The 21,553-nt window shown below is 43.5% G+C and overlaps 1 protein-coding gene across 3 annotated transcripts in view; it reads right to left on the bottom strand.

Moving 5' to 3' along the window:
• The window catches only part of SLC2A12 (solute carrier family 2 member 12), a 72,262-nt gene that overhangs the window by 42,429 nt on the left and 8,280 nt on the right, over positions 1-21,553 (bottom strand). The window contains exon 2 of one of the 3 annotated variants that reach the window (XM_055535680.1): positions 4,403-4,579. The exons of the other annotated variants lie outside the window; for them this stretch is intronic. The gene's annotated coding sequence lies outside the window, so the exon portion shown is untranslated. The remainder of the gene's footprint in view (positions 1-4,402; positions 4,580-21,553) is intronic. 3 annotated transcript variants of the gene reach the window in all.

Below are 21,553 nucleotides of genomic sequence, written 5' to 3' on the forward strand. Positions count from 1 at the left end.
AAAAGGAGAAGGGGGCGGCAGAAGATGAGATAGTTAGATAGCATCACTGACTCAATGGACATGAATTTGAGCAAACTTGGAGAGATAGCAGAGGACAGGGAAACCTAGAGTGCTGCAGTTCTTGGGGTAACAAAGAGTTGAACATGACTTAGTGACTGAACAACAACTTGTCACAACAGAAAGGAAACAAACAAACAAACAAGACAAAAAGCCAGGGAAGAGTATTGCAGGCAGAAGAAGCAGTAGCTTCCAAGGTCTGAGCACAGGGAAGCTTAGGTCATGTTTTAGGAACTATCAGATGCCAGGATGTATGGGGCACAGCCTGAGCTTGGATAGGGAGGCAGAGGGGGTGTGTGTCAGTGAGCATAGGTAGATAGAGAGGACAGGTAGACTTCATGCTGGACCTGGCAGATCACACTGACAATTTTTATTGTATTCCCAGTAACAGAGGGTGCATGCCTACTGCTGCTGCTGCTGCTAAGTCGCTTCAGTCGTGTCCGACTCTGTGCAACCCCATAGACGGCAGCCCACCAGGCTCCTCTGTCCATGGGATTCTCCAGGCAAGAACACTGGAGTGGGTTGCCATTTCCTCCTCCAATGCATGAAAGTGAAAAGTGAAAGTGAAGTCACTCAGTCGCGTCCGACTCCTAGCGTCCCCATGGACTGCAGCCCACCAGGCTCCTCTGTCCATGGGATTTTCCAGGCAAGAGTACTGGAGTGGGGTGCCATTGCCTTCTCCAGAGTGCATGCCTACTGACCAATAAAAGGGAAGCCATTCTGAGCTTCTTGCTTTTGTGTGGAGACTAGTTCTTCAAGGGGCCAGACTTGTAGCAGCGGAGGGTAGTTTGTAACCTTGGTGTTGATAGGAAACAGTGCCAGCTTGCATTTGCTTGCATTTGGGTGTGGGGAATGGAATTGATGACAAGCAGACTAATTCAAGAGTTAATTTGAAAGTAAAAATGATGACATTTGCTCATGAATTGGTGTTGGAGGGTAAGGAAGTGAATCAGAACCCAAGATGGCCCCCTGGTTTGAGCAGTCAGTTGGGTGATTTTATAATAGTACCCTGTACATGGGCTTACGTATTATACTATACAAGCAATAGACTGACCTAGGGAAGAAGGCCAGGGGACCTGGCTATGGGTGGGGGTGAAAGGAGAAGTGGAAATCAGAAGTTCCACGTTAGACTTGCTAAAATGTTTGTTTTCCCTGTAAGATGTTCAGATTAAAATATCAGGTAGCAGATTGAGTATACAGATTTGGAACTTAAGAGACAAGTCAAGCCTGGAGAGATGTACTGGGGATTCAGCAATGTGTTTGTGATATTTAAAGCCATGGGAAGGGGTGAGATCACTTTGGGAGACAGAACAGAGGAGCAGGAGAGACAGGACGAAAGACGAGGATATAGGGAACACCAGCATTCAGAAGAGGAGACAACAGCAAAGGCAATGGAGAAGAAGCAGAACTGAGGTATGTGTGAAATGGACTAGAAACGTGTACTTGGACACACAGTTATCACAGGCTGAGCTAGGGCTGAGATTGTGCCATTCTGGAGTAGCAGATATGGTTTTAAAATGCTGTTTAGCTTTGGTGAAAGTAGCAGGTCAAATAAAGGTGATCTGAAACCACTTTCCCCCGCTACAAGTATCCAAGGTATTTCACATCTCTGGGATCCTGATGGCATAAGGAAAATTAAAGACTCCAAAAATAAAATTTAAAAAGCATCAATTATTTAGATGGAGGAGCAAATAAAAATGCAATAATCCACAATAAAATAAAGTTGATATATGAGCATTGTCGGAGACGGCAATGGCACCCCACTCCAGCACTCTTGCCTGGAAAATCCCATGGACAGAGGAGCCTGGTGGGCCGCAGTCCATGGGGTCGCTAAGAGTCGGACACGACTGAGTGACTTCACTTTCACTTTTCACTTTCATGCATTGGAGAAGGAAATGGCAACCCACTCCAGTATTCTTGCCTGGAGAATCCCAGGAACGGGGGAGCCTGGTGGGCTGCCGTCTATGGGGTTGCACAGAGTTGGACACAACTGAAGCGACTTAGCAGCAGCAGCAGCAGCAGCATGAGCATTGTGAACACAAACCATTAAAATGAAACTACATCAGCAACTTCTCCAGCTAGTTGGAAAACAGATATGTAAAATCCCTACACAGCAGGTGTTATCTCTTTATATGTAACATAATGAAACAAAACAAATGTGGTTCTTGCCCCCCAAGAAACTTAACATTCTAGTGATATCTCTATTATTTATCATGTCTCTTTTAATTTTCATGTGCAAAATCAGTTTACAGCACTCTCGTGCCCTCAGTTTCCACATAAATTATTTTCCCACATAATCTTAAAATTCTCAGCAACAGATTCTTCTACCAAAAGGAGATTTGGGTCAGATTTTCATTTTAGGATAAGAATATTGTATTGCTTTGTATCTCTTCTTGTCATTGTTCATTTTAGCTAAGTCTGATGTGTTGATTAGGGTGTGTGCTTCGTCGATTCATCTCCAATATTCGGACTGGAGAAATAAGTGATTCTGGAGAGTGATGCACCTGGGGAACAGGTTGCATGAGGCCCCTCAGAGGGGATTTAGAGGGACAGAGGGCTGCAGGAAGGTACTGAGTCAGGGACCTGGGGGAAGAGATGCCAGAGCTGTGTGAGCAGCAGCAGATGTCTTTGCCACATTGTCCTTCTCCTTCCCCTTCCCTAGTTTCTCCCTCTTGTTGGATGGGAAATAGTGCTTCCCTGCAGAAAGAAAGACCCTTTGAGATACTTCCAGATACTCTTTGATGCTCTATTATTCTACTTTAGAGAGAGTTGAGGTGGCGGATTAAGGGGGAAAGCAGGTGGAGAAGGGTACAAGTCCCAGGCCCAGCTTCTTGTGGTCTGGGGAAAAAAGCTCCTGACAGAACAGAGATGTAGCCTTTTCTTCAGCTTTCTGGACTTAACTTCATATGCCTAGTTCTTTTATTCAGGGTTCATAGGACACTGACAGACTAGGGTATGTGCAAAGGGTCTAGAAACCATCCCAGTTTTTCAATGGCCCTCTTGATATCCAGCAGCTAGTGCTCAGTACAATTCTTCAGAGATATAATAAAATTGCCTCTATATGAATTGATAAAAAATTATCTGTACAAAATGGCAAATTTTTAAAAATTATATATCACAATATTATCTATCTATTGATGCATAGCTGGCTGACATGCCCTGGGCCCTGGCTGGATGACATGCCCTGGGCCCTGGCTGTCCCACCAAAGAAGTTATGCTTTTGAACTCTGGTGTTGGAGAAGATACTTGAGAGTCCCTTGGACTTTAAGGAGATCAAACCAGTCAATCCTAAAGGAAATCAGTCCTGAATATTCACTGGAAGGACTGATGCTGAAGCTGAAACTCCAATACTTGGGCCACCTGAAGCAAAGAACTTACTCATTGGAAAAGACCGTGATCCTGGGAAAGATTGAAGGCAGGAGGAGAAGGGGATGACAGAGGATGAGATGGTTGGATGGCATCACCAACTCAATGGACACGAGTTTGAGCAAGCTCTGGGAGTTGGTGATAGAGAAGCCTGGCATGCTGCAGTCCATGGGGTCAAAAAAATTTGAAGACACACAAAACAATCACCTATCTATCTAGGCAATTTGCCTTCAACAACTGCATCCCAGGCTTCCCTGTTGGCTCAGTGGTAAAGAATCTGCCTGCCAATGCAGGAGACACAGGTTCAATCCTTGATCCAGGAAGATCCCACATGCCATGGAGTAACTAAGCTTGTGCGCCACACCTATTGATCCTGTGTTCTAGAGCCTGGGAGCTGCAACTATTGAAGCCCACACACCCTAGAGCCCAAGCTCTGCAACCAGAAGCCACAGCAACGAGAAGGCCGAGCACTGCAACGCGAGAGGAGCCCCTGCTCACCACAACTAGAGAAAAGCCCCTGAGCAATGAAGACCCAGCACAGCCATAAATAAATAAATTAAATTAATTATTAAAAAAAAATTTTGCACTCCATGACCCTATTCTCACATGAGCGAGGTGATACCAAAATAGGTTATATGCTACAGAATTAAGCTAAGGTCTTCATTGTCTGAATTTTATTGGAAGAGTATATCTTCCCTGTTATATACTTTAAGGGCTACTGCTCCAAACTAGTTTCCCCATTCATCTCACTGCTGCTTATTACTGCTAAGGTCCATTATGGTGCTCAAGCTGCCCATTCAAGATTTGGAATTTTAATTTAGGGTGGAAGGCTAGTCCCCAAGTCTTCCAAGATCTCAGCCCTGTGACACCTTAGGACTTCCCCCACAGGAAATTTTCCTGGTGCTACTTTACCATACAAATAAAATGAAGAAAGACATAGAGTAGGGTTTTTTTTTCTTTTCTTTTTTTCTGTATTTACCTTTTGGTTGCTGATGATAGAAGCAGGATGCTACCCTATGGATGCCAGAGAGCAGAGATGACTTTCCCAAAAAATCTGACAGAGACCAGGAGGAAAGAGAAAGAATGGCTGCTTAATCATGAATGGCAGTCTGGAGCAGGACAGAGTCTGGGGTGGACAGAGGAGAAGCAGCCAGCGCTGAAGGAGAGAGGAGGGTGAGGAATCATAATTAGAGCCTTTTCAACAAACATCCAGCCCTGAAGTCAGTCCGCACTTCCAGTTCATGGTGAAGTTTAGCATTCCTGGCCATTCTTCCCATGGATTTGCTTCACGAGAGCCCTTCTCTACATCCCTGTATCCCCCTAAAGGTGCCATAGGGGATTCTCAGCCTTTTGTGGACATCACAGAAGTAGAAACTATCTAGAAACTTCTAATTGGTACCCACAGGCTGCTGGGTCATGCCTACACTCTGAGTCTGGCTGCTTTGTTAGTAATAGACCAGTCGTGTTCCTTTGGAGCAAGGATAATTCCTTAATAAGATAATAAAGTAAAACTGTTCCTATTGAAGATGTGATCACAACCCAGAGGCTTTATGCAAATGAGCACTGAGACCCACATCCCTGGCACAAAGGACGGCCAACTCCCACGGGCTAGGCAGCTGCAGCCACTTCCACAACAATAGCCACATTGTCTGCCGCTCACGGTGACTCAGACGAAACCACAACTTTAACTGGCTTGCACCCGAACACTCCATCTTTCACAATATTTGACTTTGTGCCCACTTTCTTCTTTCCTTTTCTTCTCCATATGCCTATTATATCATAAGTACATAATAGAACACACAACAGACACTTGCCGGAAGACTGACTTCTACAGCAAACTGGAAAGCGTGCACACACAGGTTCTTTTTTTGGCAGGCAGCCAGGTCATTATACAGCTTGACCAACTGTGAAGGTTTCACACATTGAAAAGACCTCCTACTTCATCATTTGCTTGAGAAAAACTTGCAGTGGCCCCCAAATGGCCTTGCATCTGTGTTCTCCCTGCTCTCAGCTCCTCCTCCCAAACACCTGTAATCCCAACCCATCACTCAAGAGTCATTTCAAGTGCCACCACCCCCAGAGTGACTGGCCTGTTCTGTCACCTTCTGCTACCCCACCCTCGACCCCTCTGGACTCCCACTGTGCACAGAATATAGGGTTCCAGACATATGAAGGCATATTAGTAAGTCACTTATTTATTGACCTGTTTGTCTTCCCCTCTCACACAGGAAGACTTTGAGGCAAGAACTCTCCTTTCCTTAACATCTGTATTCTCACCTCTAGTCTTGGGCACAGGAGCTGTTGCTGCTGCTAAATCGCTTCAGTCGTGTCTGACTCTGTGTGACCCCATAGACGGCAGCCTACCAGGCTCCCCCATCCCTGGGATTCTCCAGGCAAGAACACTGGAGTGGGTTGCCATTTCCTTCTCCAATGCATGAAAGTAAAAATTGAAAGTGAAGTCGCTCAGTCGTGTCCGACTCTTAGCGACCCCATGGACTGCAGCCTACCAGGCTCCTCCGCCCATGGGATTTTCCAGGCAAGAGTACTGGAGTGGGGTGCCATTACCTTCTCCACAGGAGCAGTCTTCAATAAATATCTGTTGAGTGAATAAATAAATTCACACTGGACCTCTTTGCTCCAAAAGTCGTACTGTGACTGGTATGGACAGAAAGCCTCACAGCCATTCCTTTACAGGGCCTCTCACTTGCAAATGTGAGCAGCGGTTGATTTCACATGTCCTTTTAGTTATATCTAAGTGTCCCACCCTCTGTAGGGGAGAGACCTGAGCTCCCGCAGGCAATACTCCAGTTAGGAGGCCCTGAGCAGTTTCTTATCTTGACTATAACACAGAACAGCCAGAGGAGTAAGTCTTCATCCCAGGCATATTCTACAAGCAGTGGCTCCTTCAATGTGGGACAAAGGAAACCTTGGAAGCTCCATAAACCCTCAGTCTGTAAGGATTAGTCTTGGACCAGAAGCTGCCTATCCTAACAAGAGACAATACTTCATCAAGTTGGAAGTGAAGAAAGGTTTATAACCCCTCGTGGATAAAGTCTTAAGATATCTTGCTGCCCTAACAGTTTCCATGCAATATTCCTATTCTGCCAGTTGTTAAGCCAAATGGGGAATATATGATGGTATAAGACCTTAAAGCAGTAAATGCGTCACTACTGTGTAATGGTCCCTATACATCCCTTCGTGGCCAATCCTTATATTAGCCCAGATCTCTGAGGATGCTAAATGGTTTAACTGTGCTGGATCTCTAGAATGCCTTTTTTGCATCCCAATTCATCCATCATCACAATATCTGTTTGCCTTTGAGTGGACTAACCTTGACTCAGGCCAAAGGCAACAATATACCTGGACAATATTGCCTCAGGAGTTTCGGGACAGCAAAGGTCCATCTAGTCAAAGCTATGGTTTTTCCAGTAGTTATGTATGGATGTGAGAGTTGGACTATAAAGAAAGCTGAGTACCAAAGGATTGATGCTTTTGAACTGTGGTGTTGGAGAAGACTCTTGAGAGTCCCTTGGACTGCAAGGAGATCCAACCAGTCCATCCTAAAGGAGATCAGTCCTGAGTGTTCATTGGAAGAACTGATGTTGAAGCGGAAACTCCAATACTTTGGCCACCTGATGTGAAGAGCTGACTCATTTGAAAAGACCCTGATGCTAGGAAAGATTGAGGGCAGGAGGAGAAGGGGACAACAGAGGATGAGATGGTTGGATGGCATCACTGACTCAATGGACATGAGTTTGGGTAAACTCCAGGAGTTGGTGATGGACAGGAAGCCTGGCATGCTGCAGTCCATGGGGTTGCAAAGAGTTGGACACAACTGAGCAACTGAACTGAACTAAACTGAACACTTGTTTGCCCAGACCCTTGGAAAGTAAATAAGGGAAATACACCCAAAAGAGGGTACTATGCTACAGTACATAGATGCCCTATTAATATGAAGTCCCTCCATGGAGGCTCAGATCAAAATATCATTGAAGTCCTTCATTTCCTTGGGATCCAGAGTTAGAGAGTCTCTCAGACAAAGGCATCAATCTCCAAAAAACAAGTTAACTATCTGGGATATATTATAAACCTTGGAAGTAGACAGTTATCTCCAGATAGAAAACAAGCTATATTAGGCCTAAGTGTTCCAAAGACAAAGGAACATCTCTATCTTTTGGGGCATGGTAGGATTTTGTAGAATTTGGATTCCAGGATTCAGGCTTATGGCTAAGACCCTGTATAAAGCTGTTTAAGGACCAGATACAGAACTGTTACTTTGGAACAGGGAACAGGAAAAGACTTTTAATGGTATCACGTAGGGCCTCACCAGAGGCCCAACTCTCAGTCTTCCCAATTTGAAGAAGCCATTCATCTTCTATGTGGCTGAAAAGCAGGAGACAGCTCTGGGGGTCCTTATACAGAAGCTAGGGGAAGTTCTTCAGCCTATAGGAGACTTTTCCAAACAACTAGACTCCATGGTTGAGGCTGGCCTGGGGGCCTCTGGGAAGTAGCTGCCACAGTTTTATTAGTGGAAGAAGTTAACAAGCTTACCTTTGGACAGCAACGGAAGTCCAGGCCCCTCATCAAGTGCAAGGGATCCTAGAGATAAAAGGCCACTCTTGGCTAACTGAAGGCTGCCTTATTAAGTACCAGGATTTGCTCTTTGACTTCCCAGAGCTAACCTTCAAAACTTGCCATCCTCTTAACCTTGCTCCTTAATGTCTGCCGAAAGCTCAGAGCTAACACATTCTTGTCTCAAAACCATTGACGGAATGCCTGCAGGTCTGACCTAGCAGATGAAGCTGCGGGAAAAAAAAGGAAGAGTGGTTTACTGATGGTAGCAGTCTCATTAAAGATGGAGTCAAGAGGGAGGGTGTGCCATCGTGAGCACCCACAGCACCACAGAAGCAAAACCCTGACAGCTCTAACCCGAGCCTTAACCCTAGGGGAAGGAAAGGTTGTAAATCTACATACAGATTCAAAATATGTCCTCCCTGTTTTACATGCCCATGCAGCTACCTGGAAAGAGAGAAGACTTCTAAATGCAAGAAATTCCCCTATAAAATATGGGGCTAAGAGTTTACATCTCATAGAGACGGTTCAAAAACCAAAACAGGCAGCTGTCAACCACAGCTACAGGTATCAAAAGGGAACTTCTCAAATTTCCCAAGGAAACGACGGGGCAGATCAGAAAGCAAAGGAAGCAGCCCAGATACCCAAAACCAAAAAGGCATTAATCCCATCCCTTATCCCTTTTAATGTTATACCCAGGCACTGGACTTTAGGAGAGATCTGGGCATGAGACAGAGGTGGGACCTAAGGGAACAGATGGCTGGTGGCATATAGGTCAGAAGTTGCTCATATATCTCTCTGACCAATGAAAAAATTATTAAAGGGTTACATGATTCTCTCCATCTGGGGAGAGATGCAATGTCTATGATTGTTTTCTGACTTTTTTTTTTTTTTTTTTACAGGGAAAAGGCTCCCAAAGATGATTAAAAGAGTTACTTGGGCCTGTGCCCTCCGTGCCACCCATAATCCAGGAGATAACCTCAAGCCTCCCCTCTTAAGCCCAGTCCAATGTGGTGGGACTTACCCAGGAGACAGGACTAGCTAAGTTAATAGATTTCATTCAGATGCCCTCTTTCTAGGACTTCAAATTTTTATTACTTTTTATGGATACTTTTACTGGATAGAGAGAGGCTTTCCCCCACTAGAACAGAGGAGGCAACTGAAGTGGGTAAGGCTCTCCTAGAGGAAATTATTCCTAGATTTGGATTGCCCCCATCACCTCCAGAGTGACAACTGGCCTTCAGTTGCAAAGGTCACTTAACAGCTTTCATGGGCTTTAGGAAATAAATACCACCTCCATTCATCCTTGAGACCACAGTCCTCAGGGGAAGTAGAACAGGCTAAAGAAAATCTTGGGCAAACTCCATCAGGAAATGTCTGAGTCATGGCATCACCTGTGGCCAATAGCCCTCTTAAGGGTCAGGGCAGCTCCTAAAGCAACCACCAAGTTAAGCCATTTTGAAACGATATTTGGAAGGCCATTCCTTACTCTGGACATGTTAACTGACCCAGAAACCCAGGCTCAACTTAAATACATTTTAAACCTAGGCCGGGTCCAGAAGGCAATACAAGAATATGGCAACAGAGTGCAACCCGCTCCAGATGATAGTCCCAGGTACCCTGTTGTAATCCCTGAAAGACCTCGAAAAATGAGTCCCCGGTGACCAGCTTCTCTCAAAACAGAAGGGTTCTTACCAGTCTTTCTGAGCAACCCTACAGCAGTTAAACTCCAGGATGTCACCAGTTGGGTTCATCTGTCTAGGATTAAACCTGTCTCCACTGATACGTTACAGGAACCTGAAGACCCACATTCCAGCCATCCCTGAGAATCCACCCCTTTCTCCAAATCTCCACAGGATCAGGGGGACTCAGAACAGACTGAAAATTCCAGGTGGATGAGTGAGCCACTCATCCAAGACTTGAAGCTCTTATTCAGAAGGGACAAAAAGACTTCTTAGCCTCTTGCTAAGTACCTGTAGCCACTATCTTCCTCTTGCCTTCTGGTACTCCAATCTACTTACCGATTAATTGAGATGCTCTGGTATATTTAGATAACTATTGTCTTTTTTCCTCTCACCTTCACTCTTGGCATTTATTAAACTTCTCTGCCCATGCTGGATAATTTAATTATGATCCTGACTGGTGCAACTTGTTGTTTAGTCGCTAAGTCGTGCAACTACCAATTGCCTTAGCTTTTCTACACCTCTGCAACTAAGACCTTTTTAGTCCAGGAAGGACTTCGGCCACTGATGGGAAGAACTGACTCATTGGAAAAGACCCTGATGCTTGGAAAGATTGATAGTAGTAGGAGACAGGGGCGACAGAGGATGAGGTGGTTAGATTACATTACCGACTCAACAGACATGAGTTTGAGCAAACTCTAGGAAAAGGAGTACATCAAGGCTGTATACTGTCACCCTGCTTATTTAACTTCTATGCAGAGTACATCATGAGAAACACTGGGCTGGAAGAAGCACAAGCTGGAATCAAGATTGCCAGGAGAAATATCAATAACTTCAGATATGCAGATGATACCACCCTTATGGCAGAAAGTGAAGAGGAACTAAAAAGCTTCTTGATGAAAGAGAAAGTGGAGAGTGAAAAAGTTGGCTTAAAGCTCAACATTCAGAAAACGAAGATCATGGCATCTGGTCCTATCACTTCATGGGAAATAGATGGGGAAACAGTGGAAACAGTGTCAGACTTAACTTTTTGGGCTCCAAAATCACTGCAGATGGTGACTGCAGCCATGAAATTAAAAGACGCTTACTCCTTGGAAGGAAACTTATGACCAACCTAGACAGCATATTCAAAAGCAGAGACATTACTTTGCCAACAAAGGTCCATCTAGTCAAGGCTATGGTTTTTCAAGTGGTCATGTATGGATGTGAGAGTTGGACTGTGAAGAAAGCTGAGTGCCAAAGAATTGATGCTTTTGAGCTGAGGTGTTGGAGAAGACTCTTGAGAGTCCCTTGGACTGCAAGGAGATCCAACCAGTCCATTCTGAAGCAGATCAGCCCTGGGATTTCTTTGGAAGGACTGATGCTGAAGCTGAAATTCCAATACTTTGGCCACCTCATGCAAAGAGTTGACTCATTGGAAAAGACTCTGATGCTGGGAGGGATTGTGGGCAGGAGGAGAAGGGGGCGACAGAGGATGAGATGGCTGGATGGCATCACTGACTTGATGAGTCTAAGTGAACTCTGGGAGTTGGTGATCAACAGGGAGGCCTGGCATGCTGCGATTCATGGGATTGCAAAGAGTCAGACACTACTGAGTGACTGAACTGAACTGAACTGAACTGGGAGATAGTGAAGGACATGGAAGCCTGGTGTGCTGCAGTCCACAGGGTCACAAAGAGTTGGACATGACTTAGTGATTGAACAGTCCAAGGAGGCAACAGGTTCAGTCCTTCCATTTTAGAAATAGAGAAATATGTGGTCTCTTATTTCTTATCTGGACAGGGCCAAAGTTCCTCTCTCCATTGTCCTCCTATTGATATTTTGGAGTTTGTGTCCACAAGGACCCAACTCGAATTGCTTACCATGGGTGGGGGTAGGGTGGATCTTTCTCCTGCTTCATATTCTTTTCTCTTTCATCTCTTTCTTCTTGTCTTTTTTTTTTTTAATGTGCATTCCTAGTAGCTTCTCTTATTTATCCTCCACATCATAGATTTCAGATAATAATTCTGCTTTTGAAGTTTTAGACTCTGACACTTCACACATTTCATATTAGGTCTATCTGCATCTCTGATCTCAACTAGCTCCAGTTCAGTTCAGTTCAGTCATACAGTCATGTCCGACTCTTTGCGACCCCATGAACTGCAGCACGCCAGGCCTCCCTGTCCCTCACCAACTCCTGGACTTCACTCAAACTCATGGCCATCTAGTCGGTGATGCCATCCAGCCATCTCATCCTCTGTCGCCCCCTTCTCCTCCTGCCCACAATCCCTCCCAGCATCAGAGTCTTTTCCAATGAGTCAACTCTTTGCATGAGGTGGCCAAAGTACTGGAGTTTTGGCTTCAGCATCAGTCCTTCCAAAGAAATCCCAGGGCTGATCTGCTTCAGAATGGACTGGTTGGATCTCCTTGCAGTCCAAGGGACTCTCAAGAGTCTTCTCCAACACCTCAGCTCAAAATCATCAATTCTTCGGTGCTCAGCTTTCTTCACAGTCCAATGGTCACATCCATACATGACCACTGGAAAAACCATAGCCTTGATTAGACGGACCTTTGTTGGCAAAGTAATGTCTCTGCTTTTGAATATGCTGTCTAGGTTGGTCATAAGTTTCCTTCCAAGGAGTAAGCGTCTTTTAATTTCATGGCTGCAGTCACCATCTGCAGTAATTTTGGAGCCCCAAAAAATAAAGTCTGACACTGTTTCCACTGTTTCCCCATCTATTTCCCATGAAGTGATAGGACCAGATGCCATGATCTTCGTTTTCTGAATGTTGAGCTTTAAGCCAACTTTTTCACTCTCCACTTTCTCTTTCATCAAGAAGCTTTTTAGTTCCTCTTCACTTTCTGCCATAAGGGTGGTATCATCTGCATATCTGAAGTTATTGATATTTCTCCTGGCAATCTTGATTCCAGCTTGTGCTTCTTCCAGCCCAGTGTTTCTCATGATGTACTCTGCATAGAAGTTAAATAAGCAGGGTGACAATATACAGCCTTGACGTACTCCTTTTCCTATTTGGAACCAGTCTGTTGTTCCATGTCCAGTTCTAACTGTTGCTTCCTGACCTGCATATAGGTTTCTCAAGAGCTCCATCTTCACCTCAATTTACTCTTATCACCAGCTGTTGTCCTGTGTCTCATTTTTTCCCCCCCGAGTCCATTTTTTTTAAATTATAGACAACAGAAATCAGATACTGTCGAAAATATATGTGTTTCCTGTAAAGAAAAACCTTAGAATGCATGTTTTGCCTTTGTATTTAAAATGTACTTGACAGTAACTGGCTTGCCACATTCTCTTTACCCAGCCCCCAAATCAGTTATGATATTTTTGACTGTAGGAAAACAAAAACCTGAAAAACAAGGGCATTTATTGTTTAGTTTGTGAGAAGACCAGGTTGAATTTGGTGTCTCCAAGGATTCACACTCTACCCATCCATCTGTTCCTGCCTGCACAGAGGGCTGGCTTTTGTCCCCAATCTGTCACCATATGTGCCAGGTGGCTGTCACAGCTCCAGGCGTGAGATGCTCTCACAACCAGATTCACAGTGGAGAAGGCTTAGGGCAAGGAGTTATCCCCATGTGCCTCTTTCCTCTTATCATGGAGGGAACTTTCCAGCAGAACCTTGAAAGATGCTGGCGTTCACAACATGCTAACCCAAAATTCAACACCTTGGCATGTTGAATATTTCATGTGAGAGGTACTTTCTGTTATACCCAGAGGAAAAGAAATCCTTATCTCAGAAAGCAAAGGGGCACCAAGAAGAATTTGAATGAATAGACTTGCTAAGTTTCCCCTGGTTTACTACACTTACCTCATATTCCTGTCATATTTTCATGACAAAGCATAAAAATATTCAGGCTTAATCATTTCTTTGAGCTTTTATTTCCTTATGAAGGTTTCCATGTCACATAAAACTTACATTAATTAATTATGGATGCTTTTGTGTTAATCTGTCTTTGTTGGTTTAATTTTTGGACTCAGTCACAGGCCCTAAAAAGGTTGAGGATAACTTTTTACCTCCCCACAAAGACTTATCCTCATGTCTCATAGACCAGAACCAGTGTGTTCCATAGTCTAACTTGGCTGCAAGAGAGAATAAGTATCTGAATCTTCTAGTTCCCTAGTTGGAAAAGACAAAGAAATAAAAGGAAGTTGGGATAGCAATTAAGTTTTCTGTGTCTGACACATCTTACTATAACCACCCAGTTGCAGTTGGAAATGTTCTTAGTTAGACTTGAAGGAGAAGTTAATGTGCACATACACTAGCCACATTTCTGATGCCTGTAAGTTATTTTTCTGGTGGGACCCCACTGAACTGAGAAAGGAATTTTTTCCCTTCTACTTTTTGGTCCCTTGACTGTGAACAGGGGATAACATCTCTGCATTGTATAAAGCAAACTTTCTTTTTTTGCTTGTCAAAAACAGTACATGCAAAACTACAACGTCTAGAATATACCACTCCAGTGGCTCATCTGAGCGTTGTCTCTTCTTAACACTGATTTTCACATTCTAGAATACCACTGTCCTTCATTTGTCTAGCCAGAGTTGCTAAAATCTTGGAAATTGTAGCCCCTAAGAGATATAGATGCTGGGAGGGATTGGGGGCAGGAGGAGAAGGGGACGACAGAGGATGAGATGGCTGGATGGCATCACTGACTCGATGGAGGTCAGTCTGAGTGAATTCCAGGAGTTGGTGATAGACAGGGAGGCCTGGCGTGCTGCGATTCATGGGATTGCAAAAAGTCAGACACGACTGAGCGAATGAACTGAACTGAACTGAAGAGATATAGAATGGGAAGGGACGGTGATAGGATAGGGTGGGAAGAATTAGACTATGGAGCAAAACCTTCTGACCCTCTCAAAAAAGCAGCTCCAAGAGGTCTGTGGAGATGTCATACTTTGATCGATGAAAATTCTCTCAGCAGGGATGCTCAGTGACAGTTTGTGGAAAGCTAAAATATCACTCCCTGTTTTATACATTGGGCTTCTCCAGTGGCTCAGGAGTAAAGAATCTGCCTGCAATGCAGGAGCCACAGCAGATGTGGGTTCAATTCCAGGGTGGGGAAGACCCCCTGGAGGCAAGGCAACCCACTCCAGTATCCTTGACTGGAAAATCCCATGGACAGACGAGGCTGGCGGGCTACAGTTCATGGGGTGGCAAAGAGTCGGACACAACTGAGCAACTAAGCACAGCACAAGTTCTAACCCATTGATAAGTATATCTGGCTTTAATGTTATTGCAATTTTTCAACTCTTCCCATCTTTTCAAGAGGATTTTCAATAGACAGTTAAGAGGGGGTGAATCTGGAGAACAAACCAACAGCCATTCATCCAGAGACCTCTGACATCTCCAGGAAGGAGATTCTCAATCTGCGTGAATTATGGTAAGTGAGGGACATTTGAAAACTGATAAAGTCTTCAAAAAGAATCTTCATCCCATCAATGCTTACTAAACATTAGGAAAAATAGTAACATACACATCTGTCCTTCAAGATTCCATACATATGTGTAGATGTGATGAAATAAAAGGTTTTAATTCAAAGTGTGAGTGAATGCAGAGTATCTGCCTGCCATTCTATATTTTCTAATCATTAAATGTAAAACTGTCAAAACTATTACGTGAGAATTTGAAATTGTTTTTCTATTTAAAAAGGAATCCAGGGAGTCAAAAATGGTTGAAAGTCATCCTCAGTGCTTTAAAAATTCTTTAATTAAGGAAATGAATGGGGAGAAAATAATATTGTAAAGCTTGTGGATGTAAAGTTCTTAGGAAGAGCACTTTATTTACTAAAAATGGATACCTGGATGGCCACCTCAGGGTTAAGGGAAAAGGCCATGGGTCATGTTGATAACACAGAGGTGAGCCATGGGAGGGAGAGAGAGAAAGGGAGAAAATGCTAAGAAGCACGAATTTGTGTGTGTGTGTGTGTGTGTGTGTGTGTGTGTGTGTGTGTGACAGAGAGAGAGAGAGAGAGACACACACACACACACACAGAGCTCAAGAAAGAAAGGCCAACAGAACCCAGAAATAAGACAAATGAAAAAAAAAAGTCAGGAGAATTTGTCAACTTGTGGAGGATGGGTAAGGATGAGGAATGAAGATAAGAGAAAAATAGTACAAGAGGTTTGTAGCTTCTAGCAAAAATCAGTTGACAAGAAAGTCCCTAAGGTGGATTTGACGGGAGAATTGTATGAATGTGTCCACCTAATATTTAATTGCACTATAGCCCTCTTCAGATTGTCAGTAAGAATCTACCAAGAACTTGAGTGAATGGGATTTGACTATATGAAGGAAAGGATTGTAATCCATGCATAGACTAGAAGAGGGATAAGAGAAAAGACCAGCTTTGGGAAGCAAAGGGCAAGAAACCAGGGTAAATAGGAAGTTGGTGCAAAAAGTGATTAGAAACCACTTTCTGATCCTAAGACTCACACCAGTACACTGTGTGTGTGTGAGGATGGGCAGAGCTGGGGAACAAAGAGGCATGTGATTTTAACTTTATGGGAGCTGGAGCTATTTTTGTTTAACTGTTAAAAGAATAGTGGGACTTTCCTAGTGACCTAGTGGTTCAGTTCAGTTCAGTCGCTCAGTCGTGTCCGACTCTTTGCGACCCCATGAATCGCAGCACGCCAGGCGTCCCTGTCTATCACCATCTCCCAGAGTTCACTCAAACTCACGTCCATTGAGTCAGTGATGCCATCCAGCCATCTCATCCTCTGTTGTCCCCTTCTCCTCCTGCCCCCAATCCCTCCTAGCATCAGAGTCTTTTCCAATGAGTCAACTCTTCGCATGAGGTGGCCAAAGTACTGGAGTTTTAGCTTTAGCATCATTCCTTCCAAAGAACACCCAGGGCTGATCTCCTTTAGAGTGGACTAGTGGTTAGGACTATTTATTCTCACTGCCAACGGCCCCATGTTCAATCCTGGTTGCACCACAAACTGAGGTGCAACCAAAAAATTAAAATAAAAGAATGGTAAGGGTTTAGAGGCATGCAGGAAGAGTTTTCCAAGACCCCCTAATTCCATCACCACTATCATCACTTTCGGAAACTTTTCCTGATTTCTGTAAACCAATAAGATCTTTTCTCAACAATTCCTTCTGTCATGTTACTTATCACACAAAGGTTTCATGACATGTCTCTACTTAACATCTTCAGATTCATTCACAACCTTCTTTCTCCTTCTTTGAACTCTGCTTTCATCAGACAAATATATTTGTAGTTCCCTGAATGTGCCATTCTTTCTTCTCCAAACTCATATACAAGCTATTTTCTCTGCTTAGAATGTTCTCTGTAAACTTATTGGCCTCAGTGATACTTTCTTGACTCAGCTTAGCCATACTGTCTTCTAGGATCCCCTGTGCACTACCAAGGCATATGTGTCTGGTCACCTCCTCCTGTCTACGTTTCTTGATCTCTTCTCTCTCATCGCCCATTGGTAATATGCATCTGCATTGCACAGATGTTACTGGTTTACCATTGGACCCAGGTTCTAGCATCATGTCTGATTCTAGGAGATGCTCAATATTTGCTAAATGATTGTCATTATTTAGATTCTTCTCTGTCTGATGAGTTGGTAAAACTTATGGACCCAGACAATATTTTAGATATTTTTATTTTTTACACTGAAGTATTTTGCACTGTACCTCTTACACAGATGGTCAATAACTATTGTAGAATTAGAATGGGCTTTAGTTTAACTCAACAAACACTTCACTCATTCACTAATTTAACAACTAAGCATGTACTCCATGGCAATACCATCTTGGGACACAGAGGGCAGACAGGTTCATCTGGATGCACAGTGCAATCATCAAGGTGGGCGCACTGAGCACCGTGCTGACACGTTTCCTAGGCTACAAGATGGCGTTACTTGTGCGTGTGCACATGATCCCTGATGGCAATACAGAGGAAAAGGCACAGTTCCTACCTCATATGAGCTATACGGTACTTTCTAAATAGCTAGCTCAGAGATCTGATAGATTCAAGAATATATATTTTAATCCAGAAATTCATAATCTTATAGAAAAAGACATATCATATAGAAACTTAGGGAACTAGTTAAAATGAAATGCAATGAAGTTCTGAAACAAGTGTAATGGGGACCCAAATTCACAGATCAGAACACGGAACAGAGCAGAAAGTAGAGACATCAGTGTTGGATGGTATTGTTGCTCAAGTACAAAACCCTGGCATGGATTTAGAATGTGAAAAGTGAAACTTTATTGCTCAGCCACGTCTGACTCTGTGCAACCCCATGGACTGTAGCCTGCCAAGTTCCTCTGCCCGTGGAATTCTCCAGGCAAGAATACTGGAATGGGTAGCCATTCCCTTCTCCAAGGATCAAACCCAGGTCTCCTGCATCACAGGCTGATTCTTTACCATCTGAGCCACCAGAGATTTATAACACTGAGGTTTAGCTCTCTAGGCTATTATCCATGCTACATGGAGCAATTTGCTTTTCTCCCAAAGGTACCTCGGCTTAACACTGAAGGTACAGTTTGGAATCAGAATGCCTGGTTAGTTAGCAGCTAGACTCTGACATGTCTAGTTTAATCTTTCTGTTCCTCTGTGTCCTAAGGTAAAGATAATAATATCACATACCTCATAAAGTTATGAGAATAAATGAAATAAAAAAGTAGCTGGTGCACACTAGTAAGTGCTTAGTAACTGTTAGCTTTTGATCTCTTAGCTTCAGTTTCCTTATCTGTCAACTGGGGGTAATGTTACTTCATTGAATTACCCACAATAATCATTCAATAACGATTTGTTTAGTCTGAATGGAGTTTTGCCAAGAGAACGCACTGGTCATAGCAAACACCCTCTTCCAACAACACAAGAGAAGACTCTACACATGGACATCACCAGATGGTCAACACCGAAATCAGACTGATTATATTCTTTGCAGCCAAAGATGGAGAAGCTCTATACTGTCAGCAAAAACAAGACGGGAGCTGACTGTGGCTCAGATCATGAACTCCTTATTGCCAAATTCAGACTGAAATTGAAGAAAGTGGGGAAAACCACTAGACCATTCAGGTATGACCTAAATCAAATCCCTTGTGATTATACAGTGAAAGTGAGAAATAGATTTAAGGGACTAGATCTGATAAACAGAGTGCCTGATGAACTATGGACGGAGGTTCGTGACATTGTGCAGGAGACAGGGATCAAGACCATCCCCATGGAAAAGCAAAAAATGTAAAAAAGCAAAATGGCTGTCTGAGGAGGCCTTACAAATAGCTGTGAAAAGAAGAGAAGCAAAAAGCAAAGGAGAAAAGGAAAGATATTCCCATCTGAATACAGAGTTCCAAAGAATAGTAAGGAGAGAAAAGAAAGCCTTCCTTAGTGATCAATGCAAAGAAATAGAGGAAAACAACAGAATGGGAAAGACTAGGGATCTCTTCAAGAAAATCAGAGATACCAAAGGAACATTTCATGCAAAGATGGGCTCAATAAAGGACAGAAATGGTATGGACCTAACAGAAGCAGAAGATATTAAGAAAAGGGGGCAAGAATACACAGGAGAACTGTACAAAAAAGAGCTTCATGACCAAGAATCATGATGGTGTGATCACTCACCTAGAGGCAGACATCCTGGAATGTGAAGTCAAGTGGGCCTTAGAAAGCATCACTACGAACAAGGCTAGTGGAGGTGATGGAATTCCAGTTGAGCTATTTCAAATCCTGAAAGATGATGCTGTGAAAGTGCTGCACTCAATGTGCCAGCAAATTTGGAAAACTCAGCAGTGGCCACAGGACTGGAAAAGGTCAGTTTTCATTCCAATCCCTAAGAAAGACAATGCCAAAGAATGCTCAAACTACCGCACAATTGCACTCATCTCACACACTAGTAAAGTAATGCTCAAAATTCTCCAAGCCAGGCTTCAGCAGTACGTGAACCGTGAACTTCCAGATGTTCAAGCTGGTTTTAGAAAAGGCAGAAGAACCAGAGATCAAGTGGCCAACATCCACTGGATCATGGGAAAAGCAAGAGAGTTCCAGAAAAACATCTATTTCTGCTTTATTGACTATGCCAAAGCCTTTGACTGTGTGGATCACAATAAACTGTGGAAAATTCTCCAAGAGATGGGAATACCAGACCACCTGACCTGCCTCTTGAGAAACCTATATGCAGGTCAGGAAGCAACAGTTAGAACTGGACATGGAACAACAGACTGGTTCCAAATAGGAAAAGAAGTACGTCAAGGCTGTATGTTGTCACCCTGCTTATTTAACTTACATGCAGAGTACATCATGAGAAATGCTGGGCTGGAAGAAGCACAAGCTGGAATCAAGATTGCCAGGAGAAATATCAATAACCTCAGATATGCAGATGATACCACCCTTATGGCAGAAAGTGAAGAGGAACTAAAAAGCCTCTTGATGAAAGTGAAAGTGGAGAGTGAAAAAGTTGGCTTAAAGCTTAACATTCAGAAAACAAAGATCATGGCATCAGGTCCCATCACTTCATGGGAAATAGATGGGGAAACAGTGCAAACAGTGTCAGACTTTATTTTTTGGGGCTCCAAAATTACTGCAGATGGTGACTGCAGCCATGAAATTAAAAGATGCTTATTCCTTGGAAGGAAAGTTATGACCAACCTAGACAGCATATTCAAAAGCAGAGACATTACTTTGCCAACAAAGGTCTGTCTAGTCAAGGCTATGGTTTTTCCTGTGGTCATGTATGGATGTAAGAGTTGGACTGTGAAGAAAAACTGAAGAAGAATTGATGCTTTTGAACTGTGGTGTTGGAGAAGACTCTTGAGAGTCCCTTGGACTGCAAGGAGATCCAACCAGTCCATTCTGAAGGAGATCAGCCCTGGGATTTCTTTGGAAGGACTGATGCTGAAGCTGAAACTCCAATACTTTGGCCACCTCATGTGAAGAATGGACTCATTGGAAAAGACCCTGATGCTGGGAGCAACTGGGGGCAGGAGGAGAAGGGGACAACAGAGGTTGGCATCGCCGACTAGATGGACATGAGTTTGAGTGAACTCCGGGAGTTGGTGATGGACAGGGAGGCCTGGTGTGCTGCGATTCATGGGGAGATGGCTGGATGGCATCACTGACTCGATGGACGTGAGTCTCAGTGAACTCCGGTCGCTGGTGATGGACAGGGAGGCCTGGCGTGCTGCGTGCGATTCATGGGGTCACAAAGAATCGGACACGACTGAGCGACTGATCTGATCTGTTCTAATCTGAGCGACTGAACTGACCTGAACTGATGGAGTGCAATCTCTCTAACAAGTAAGTAAAACTTTGAAACAGTCTCTTACTGATAGCAAAGGAAGTAAAATGATACCTTGTTTCCAGCATAACAATTCTGCCTTTTCATACATTCCTGAACTCCTTTTTTTTTTTTTTTGGCAATAATGGGACTTAAATCACGAAAAATTCTTCCTGTGATTTTGCCTTTAGTTTTCCACAATTTTGTTTCCCAATAGAAATGAAACATTCATTAGCTAAGGATGTTCTTTCACAATACTAACTGATTAAAATTACAACTTTTCCCCATATTCTTTATTTATCATCTCTATTTTATTTCATGCCCTGTGGCCATGCCACAGGGCATGTGAAATCTTTAGTTCCCCAAGCAGAGACTGAACCCGTGGCCCCTGCAGTGGAAGGGCGGTGCCTTAATCATTGGACCACCAGGAAAGTCCCTCTCTTATTCTTAAAAAGCCTTGTACTTCTGAGGCTGAGATGCCATATATAAATTAGCATTGCACATGGCTCATAACTTGCACTAAGCGTGTGGAAACAAGTGCATACAGGGGCAACACATTATAAAATAACAACAATATAAATAAAATAATATGGATGCAGCTAATAGCCACAGAGCCTAACAATGGCAGGCAGACCATCATGATTGTTTT

The sequence above is a fragment of the Bubalus kerabau genome, chromosome 9 (genome assembly GCF_029407905.1).
Source record: "Bubalus kerabau isolate K-KA32 ecotype Philippines breed swamp buffalo chromosome 9, PCC_UOA_SB_1v2, whole genome shotgun sequence".
NCBI classification, from domain to species: Eukaryota; Metazoa; Chordata; class Mammalia; order Artiodactyla; family Bovidae; genus Bubalus; species Bubalus kerabau.